Genomic DNA, 8,939 nt, shown 5'->3' with positions numbered 1-8,939 from the left:
CCACTTGAACTTGAACTGTTGGAACTTGTAGTTTTGAATTTTTTTGAAAGTTTTCTTGAATGTATATTTTTGTATCGGCTTCGGCATGGATAGCCTAGACGTTGATGTAGAACTTGTATACCTGCTTTGGCATGGATAGCCTAGGCGTTGGTGTTTGAACTTGTATACCTGCTTTGGCGTGGGTAGCCTAGGCGTTGGTGTTGAACTTGTACCTTGAACTAGAGGTCCACTGGGGATTTGTCTTGAATTTTTTTGACTTTGTTTAGGCTAGTATAGGATAGCCCCCAGTTTAGAATTTTGACACCTTGTATTCCACTTGATTTAGTATGCCTCGTCACACTCGGAGGAAGCTCGCCGAACCGTCGGTGGTTCGAGCTGCTGAGGAGGACGCTTCGGATGATGAAGCGGCTGCAATAAACGCGCCAGACGGGGGTATGGTTCCCCGGGATGCGCCTACTTTTGCTGGTACTGGTTGGAGCCCTTCCGACCTGGTGTTTCGGACGGAGTGGCACTTGTCTCAGCGGCCTCGCGCTGGCATGGTGAGTCTTGTACTGCGTTTTGAATTTGTATTTTGTATTTGTATATGTTTGGAGTTAACTCGTTCACCTGTAGGCCGATGAAAAGCCGTTTCGTACTTTCAATTCTGGTCTTTGGTGGAGGTTCAGAGGGCTTTTAAAGCTCTTCGTGCTGATGAGGAGGCCATGGAGATTTGGTTGCAGACTGGCCTGGCTGACTTCTGGCGTACCATGGGAGGCACTTCGAGGAGAACGGGGATCAAGCCCCGACTGTGGGCTTTGTTGGAGCAGTGGTGGGATACTACCAACATCTTCCACATGTCATGGGGGGAGATCACAATTACCCCCTTTGAGTTTGCTATGATCACGGGTCTTCCTTTTTCTGAGAGGAACGTGACCTTTGATCCAGAGCTGACGTGGCGCTCTGCCGCTGCAAGGGACTTGCTTGGCCCTGTTGTTGACTTGTCAGATGACGATGCCTATGCTTCTGTGACGGTGATCGTGGAGGCTATCTGTGGTGTGGGTGTATCCGCGGAGCAGAGGGTTAGGCTCTTTCTCCTAGCCTTGGTGAGCAGAGTGATGGTCTCGAGTAGCAACAGTCGGGTGCACATCAGGTTTCTGTCCGTTCTGAAGGACTTGACAGCTGTTTCGAGCTATAACTGGGGTGGCTTGGCATATAGCCACCTCTTGTACAAGATGAAGCAGGCTTCTCGGACTGCGCTGGGGAGTGACCCGAGCATGGCTGCTCTGTGGAGTGCGCTGGAGGTATTTAAGAGTCCTTGTACCTTATACTTTGTACTTGTATGCTTGTATTTGAACTTGACTGATGTTTGTTTGCTTCTTGAAAGATTTGGATATATGAGCACTTTCCGACTTTAGCGCCGGATCGTACTCGAGATGCGGCTTCCCCGTATGCTGCCTCTTGGATAGGAGCGGTGCGCAGGAGTGTGCCTCTGGCGGCCTCTCGTAAAGCTTGGAGAGTCCTTCCTGCTGACGAGGTAATATTCTTGTACTATTGTGCCCTCTTTGTATTTGTATTTGTATTTGTATTGTTGCCTGAGTTGTTTGTTTTGCAGGTAGTATGGCGTCCTTTTGCCAACGCGCTTATACCTGCCTCGGCTGCTCCTGCCCATTTCCTGTCTGGGTGGCGGGTATTGCTTCCAGAGGTGTACCGCCACATGTGGTACCTAGGGGAGAGAGTGTCCCCTCAGCACAAGGGAGAGACTTATCCCCAAGGACCCACCGGGGTCCATGCTGGCGTTGGATGAAGAGCTGGCCCGGCTCTATGTGGAGGCCAGGGGCGATGCTGTTTGCCGCTCTTGGAGGGATTTTGTACACAGGAAGGGGAGCTATGAAGACTTCCTGAGGAGGCTGGCTCCACCAGTTCGCTTCGTACTGCCGGTGAGCTTTTAACCTTGTATCTTGTATTCTTGTATTCTTGTATTGATTGTATTCTTGTATGATTGTATGTAGGAGGAGGAGGTTGATCCTGAGGACATTCCCCATGCTGATAGGATCCTCTGCTATGAGAACTCGGACGGGAAAGAGGTGGTGGAGACCATCCCTTTTGCTTCTCCTCCGCACCGGAAATCATATGATGCTGTACCTAAGCATTATGCCGCTGTAAGTACTGTTGCACTTTTTGAAACTGTTTGTAATCTTGTACTGCGAAGTTGATCTTGGATTTTGTATGCAGGCTTCTCGGGCGAGAGTGCGTCGCTGGATGCTCTTGCTTGATTCTTGGAAGAGGCATTGTGCCAAGCTGACTCGGGAGCTTTTCGGCCGGGACAAAGAGGTTCCTTTCTTGATCTTGAAATTTGTATTCTGGAAATTTGAACTTGGATGTTGATTCTTGAAATTGTATTTTGTATAGGAGCGTCGTCGAGACCGTAGAGGATCCGTTGACAGAGAACCCCAGGCGGAGACGTCCTTGAGGCAGGAGGGGCCGAGCTTGGATCTGGGACAGGGGTCCGGTGCTGGTGCTCATCAGAGGCATTTTGATGCTGAGCAGGGAGCTTCCCCTTTTGTACATGTTGATCCCACCAGGCATTCGTTTGGAGGTGCAGGCAGTTCACGCCCTTTGTTTCTTCCCCTGGTTACTATTTCGGGGGGAGTGGTCCTCAGCCTTGGGGTGCAGATTCCTGGGCTTACTATGCAGAGATGGAGAGGATGCGCCAGGCTCAGATGTTTGGGTCGTAGAAGTATATGCCGATGCCGCCGCCGTATCAGTATTCCTCTCCTCAGCAGGGAGTTCATCCCTCCACTGGCACACTTCGTATCTCGGAGCATGATCCTAGTACCCCTGGGACGAAGCTGGATCGGGATCTGGAGCGCCTCAGGAGGCGGAACAGGGACAAGGCGCCTGTGGTTGATATCACTGTTGATGACGACTCGGACTGACCCTGCATGGTAGCGAGTTCCAGCTTGCCTGGGTTGATTTTGTATAGGTTGTATTTGTATGGATTGAAACTTGAATTTTTTTATGGTTGTATGGCTTTGAACTTGAATTGGTTTGCAAAATTTGAAGATTGGTTTTTGTATGCTTGAATGTTTTGAATTGTATGCGTTGTGTGTGCCTTGAAAGTTGTGGCTAGATGCATGCATGAGATATTTGCCAAAAAATTTTGAAAAAATTTGCCCCATTTTTTCGGGTGTATATACCCACTATAAGCCCCCACTTTGACTGAGGTCTTTTGGTTAGGAAAAGCGCAAGTCAAAGTATATTCAACTCTTGCTAGAATGCTTGAATTTTGAAATGACCCGAAATCTGCCCGAAGCGTTGATCCGGACTGCTTGAAGTTGCGCGGCTTGCGGCTTTGGAATCTTGAATAACGGAGGTTGTACTCTGTTGTCCTAAACACTAAAGAGTGTGTACTCGAAGTCATAAAAGAGGACGGTGGCCTCGTCCTTAGATGCAGGCCCCTGCGCCTGGCGCAGGCTTGGCGCCTGGCGCTCTTGGGCTGTCGTGCAAGCCGACTCTTGTATAAATAGGGAGGTTGTTGGATTATTTCTTGTATCAATCCTTCCCTGCTATCATTGCATACTGCTTCCTCTCGAAAAGAAAAGAAAATATAGCTGTGTCCTTTGAGAGTGCCTTGAACTCGTGGCTTGGTTCGCTAGGCAAATTGGAGAAAGGGGAGCTTGATGGCATGCATCTTGGGGTGCTCGTCTCTTTCCGGTTTGTAAAATTGGATTTGCACTTCATTCTTGCTGCTCTGGAGGCTTGGGATCCGAATCATCATGTCTTCCGTTTTGGAAATAATGAGGTATGTCCCCTCCCTGAGGAATTTAGTGCTATATCCGGGTGGCCCATCATGATGGAGCCATGCATGCCCAGTGTTGAAGAACACTTTTTCTTGAGTTTTGAAAGGTATTTGGGCTTGAAGCCTCCGCTTTTGAGTGCTGTTGTATATGGCAGAGGGGTGGATTTGTCCCTCTTTGTCACCTACTTTGCTGGGCTTGATGTTCCCAAAGTATTCCGCCTGAGAGCCTTGAGTTTTTGTATATTCGCTCATTTTTTGTTTTCAAAACAGGGTTTTGGCAATGGTGATGCCTCCCTAATAGAGATTGTAGAGCAGTTTGCTAATGGTCGGGACCCAATGCCGCTTGTGATTGGCGAAACATTGACGGGCCTTGATATGCTGAAGTCGGACCCCTCTTCTTTGCCATCGGGAAGTCCGGTGTTACTCCAAGTAAGGATCGTGAGCTTTCTTGTATGTTGAATTTGTACTTGTATTTTGAATATTGAATGTTGAATTTTTAAATGTACTTCTTATATACTCCCCAAGGTTTGGATTATGGAGAGGCTCATGTTGGTGGCACCACCGGAGAACATGGCGAGCTATAATAGAAAAGGATTCACTATGTGGCCCATGCTGCATGGCCGACTTTCATTGGATGAGTGGCGGTGCGCACTCTCTGGGATTGAATCTTGCATAAGGTGGGTAGTTCCTTGGTGGGAAATTGCTGCTATGAGACATGCCCCTGGTTCTACTGCTTTGAGGGTGCCAAGCCTCTCGATGCTGGTCTTCTACTCGCCTGCTCCAGTGATGAGACAATATGGCTTGAAACAGGAGATCCCAGACTGTACTGAAGAGAACCAGAAACCTGTTGTGCTGAATGCGAGTCGGCTTGAAGTTTGGAGGCGGTATTGGGTTGCCAAACCATTCTTGAGTATCCAGTTCCCACCTGAGTCAGTTACTCTGTCTGCGGGTATATTGTATGGATGAGAGGCCTAAGCCAGAGGGACATTTCTTTGTCCGGACCAGCTAGAGTCCGAGGTTCTAGAGCTAGACGTCCTGCATCAACTGACTATGAGGAAGGTGACGGGAGTGTGGCCCATCCGGTGCTTGACCGTTCGGAATCCAAAGGAGGTTCGTCGTCCTCCCGTCTTGGAAGGCTTGCAAGTTCCACCCGCCGCTTGGGCAAAGGGAAGATTGATGATTGATTGCGGGAGGAGTCAGGGGATAGTACTCAAGGTGCCAAGACTCGAGAGAATAGTCGCCCGACCCTAGATCTTTGTAGGCTAAATGTGTTTGGAATGAATTGTGTTTGGATTGTGTTTGGAAGATGTGTTTAGGAAGTGAAAAGGCTTTTGAACTTTGCTTCACTTGATCCTGACTTTGTATTTGAATTAGCTTTGAAGGCCTTAGGGCCCAAATAAAAAGTTGTTGTGTTAAATTCCGCTTGAATATGCTTTGCTTTGAATTGGCACCTTTGGAATAAAGACAACAGCAATTTGAGTTTTGAAATTTGATTTAATTTTGATTTTTAGGATGCCCTTAATTGAGGAAATTTTGATTTTTTTTTGTATTAAAGTGGCCGGGCCTCGAAATGATGTTGCCTAAGTGTCCCGTTAGGGAATCAGGCCGGACGTAGTTCTGACTACGTTACAAGACTTTGAATTGGATTCTTGAATTTGAACATGGAACTTAGACAAAGAACTTCTTGAGTTGATCGAGGTTGGTCAGAGATCTGAATTCTGTTCCATCGACGTCTGTTAGTTCGACTGCTCCCCCGGAGAGGATCTTCTTGACAATGTATTGGCCTGCCCAGTTGGGTTTGAATTTTCCCCTTGGGTCCATAGTGCTTTTGCGAAGGGATTTCAGGACAAGCTCGCCTTCCTTGATGTTTCGGGTTCTGACCCTTTTGTTGAAATGCCTGGCCACTCGACGCTGATTGACTTCTACATGGTGAGCGGTTTGAAGCCGACGCTCATCGAGCATGACTAGTTCGTCATATCTGGCTTGTACCCATGCAACTTCTGGGATTTTGCTTTCGAGGACTATCCTTAGAGAAGGTATCTCTAGCTCGATAGGTTGTATTGCTTCCATTCCATAGACCAATGAGAACGGAGTTGCACCAGTTGAAGTGCGAATTGAAGTTCGATATCCCCACAACGCGAAATGCAGCTTCCGGGGCCAGTCCTTGTAATTGGTAGTCATTTTCATGATGATGGTCTTGACATTCTTGTTGGCTGCTTCGACTGCCCCATTGGTTTGTGGGCGATAAGGCGAAGAGCGATGATGTTGAATCTTGTACTTGGTGAATAGATCTTCACACTCTCCTTGAAAATGGGTTCCCTGGTCACTGATGAACTCGTGAGGAACGCCGTATCTGCATATGAGGTTTTCTTGTATGAACTGGGCCACTTGCTTGGAACCCAATACTTTGAATGACCTGGCCTCGACCAATTTGGTGAAATAGTCGATGGCGACCAGTATGAACTCATGACCCCCGATGCCTGTTGGAGTGACTTTGCCGATGACGTCGATACCCCAGGCTGAGAATGGCCACGGTGATGATTCAGAGTATAGTAGTGACGGAGGAATGTGCTTCAGATTCGCACACTTTTGACATGTAGGACATTTCTTGACAAAGAAGTAGCACTCCCGTTCGAGGTTAGTCCAGTAGTATCGTGCCCTGACGATCCTGAGGGCTAGCATTTTCCCATTCATGTGGGTGCCACAGACTCCAGCATGTATGTCGTCCATGACTTTTTGAGCTTCGTGCTTGTCAACACATCGGAGGTTAGGACCGCCAAGGGACCTTTTGTATAGAATGCCGCCTTCCATGACGAAATTGGCTGATTGTAATCCTAGAGCCCTTTGATATTTGCCTAAAAAGTGTGGGGGATACTCTGAATTTTGTAGATACCTTTGAATGTCTGTAAACCAAGGCTCATCTTCGTCTTGCTCGACGTTGTCAATAGCATGGACATATGCTGCTTCTTGACGTGTTTCAATTGTAAGTGGCATTTCAGCCATGCTGCTTGGAATGCTGACCATTGAAGCCAGTTTTTCCAGTGCATCGGCGAATTGATTTTCCTCTCTCGGGAGGTATGTATAGCGAAGCTCTTCTATTTGTTCAGATAGCTGTTCAAGTTAGGACTTGTAACAGACTTGATTTTAAGCAGCTTTTAATATAATATAAAGAGTAATTACCGTCTTAAACGTGTTGTTAAAATTTCTCTTAAACTTAAATTAAGATTAAGATCATGGAATTTTATTCAAATCGGTGAATGAATTTGAATTTTTATGATTAAAGTTAATAATTTCCCCGAATTGTTTCTCGAGATTTACCTCGAGATAATTTTATTTTATTTTGTTGGGAATTTATTCGTTTAAAGTATTTAGATTTTGTTGATTCTAAACAAATTTATCTAAACTCAATTTGTCTTATTTTTTTCCCATGGAATTAGGATTTATTTTATTTTATTTTATCTAGTTAAAAGAATATTCTCCTAATTAATTTAATCTAAGCTAGAGTCATCAATAATGAAACCATCAAAATTTCCCAAAACCATTTGCTTGAAAGTAAAAGAACAAAAAACCCCTTCACTCACTTGCTCTCTCCCTTTACTCGTGATCCTCTCCCTCCTCTTCACTTGACTCTCCTCCACCGTCACCCCACCGCACCGCCAGCGCCGCCAATATACTCCTCTCCCCTTCTCGGCGTTGTTGATGCGCTGTGTTGCCGGTGTTGTTGTTGATCTGCTCATGTCGGTCTCCTTGCTCCGCCCCTCCCTCTCGTGTGTCATCCATACCACCACCGCCGACGGTGGCCTTAAATGGTCGTCGTCGATATTCCATTACTCAATGGTAATCTATCTAACTCCTCTTTGCAAATTGATTGAGCTGAATAAGTAAAACCCCAAATAAACAAAACCCTAACTTTCTCTTCTTTGATTTTCTCTCCTCTTGTTCGGTGCAACACTCCCTTCGTCGGAGTCGTGCTGTGGTGGTGTGGTGATGCCGCCGGTGGGGTTTCCTTGCTATCTTTCTCCTCCGCTCTCCCCTGCATGTTCCGTCCTCTCCTCTCCTCCCTACCCGCCGGAGCTCCGTGGCTGCCGCTGGAGGTGCGGTTGCTGTTGTGGTTGCTGATTAAGTTGATTGATCTGGTATAGTTGATCTCTCCATTCCTCCTTATTCTTCCAATTAAATTAAGGGAATACTTCAAGATCAATTCCTGTATCATTGATTTCAATTTAGCTTAGTTAGATTGCAATAATTTATTGGAATCAAATTGCCAAATATTGATTTGTTATTCCGAGTATATGAAAATAATTTCAGTTATTTGTTAAGTAATTTCGATTAAATCAGTGGACAATTCAAGTTATTATTTTCTTTGAGAGGATTCTTCTAAAATGATGGTGTAATTAAGATTTCTATTATTATTTATTTATTTTGACTTATTTACATTTGCAAGTTTATGAATCGAATATTATCAAACTATATGATTTTCAAATCACAATTCTTGTTTAGGAGTTCAATTCGGTTTTCTTAAAATAGAATACGTGATATACTAGTTTCTAAGACAAGGTTTTGGAATCAATTAAGATTTATGAAATAATTCTATGGAGATCTAGCTCAAGCTAAGTGAAAGTTTATTGATTCATGTACTTTTATGTTGAGGTTAGTGATTGAAGAACGATCAAGGTGAATCAAAGTATGGGGTTATGCGGAGAGCCGTGACCAAGTGTGTATACTTGGAGTTTATATATTTGGTGATTCAATGTACACATCGTCCAACCAACTTCAGTGTTTGAAAATATATCTTGTGTTTAAGTATCATGTATATATATATATGTATAGATTGAATGTCGTTTTGCGAATTGAATGTTAGTTTGCGTATTAAATTGTGTTTTGCAAAACTGAATTGTATTTACAAATTGATTTGTTCTTTGCAAATTGAAATGCGTTTTGCAAATTGAAATGCGTTTTGGCAAATTGAATTGCGTATTCCGTGTTGAATTATGCTTTACAAATTGAATGGTAATGTTTTAGGAATCTTTATACTTTTGAATGAATATTGGTGTTGATCAGGAATTTGAGTGATTGTTTACGTTGAAAGGTTGTGTGATTAGATAGTTGAGTTGCTCGAGAGTTCTTGAGGTTGAATTTGGGAATAAATTAGAATCAAGGT

The 8,939-nt window shown here is 44.9% G+C and overlaps 1 long non-coding RNA gene across 1 annotated transcript; it reads left to right on the top strand.

Annotated features, from left to right (window-relative positions):
• Positions 1-7,309: 7,309 nt before the first annotated feature.
• Positions 7,310-8,667, top strand: LOC130469239 (uncharacterized). Its single transcript, XR_008929654.1, has 2 exons — positions 7,310-7,914; positions 8,434-8,667. It is a non-coding gene; the product is annotated as an uncharacterized lncRNA (long non-coding RNA).
• Positions 8,668-8,939: the final 272 nt, after the last annotated feature.

The sequence above is a fragment of the Spinacia oleracea genome, chromosome 3 (genome assembly GCF_020520425.1).
Source record: "Spinacia oleracea cultivar Varoflay chromosome 3, BTI_SOV_V1, whole genome shotgun sequence".
NCBI lineage: Eukaryota > Viridiplantae > Streptophyta > Magnoliopsida > Caryophyllales > Amaranthaceae > Spinacia > Spinacia oleracea.
Note: the sequence above shows the minus strand (reverse complement) of the source record. Positions and strands in the feature narration are given on the sequence as shown.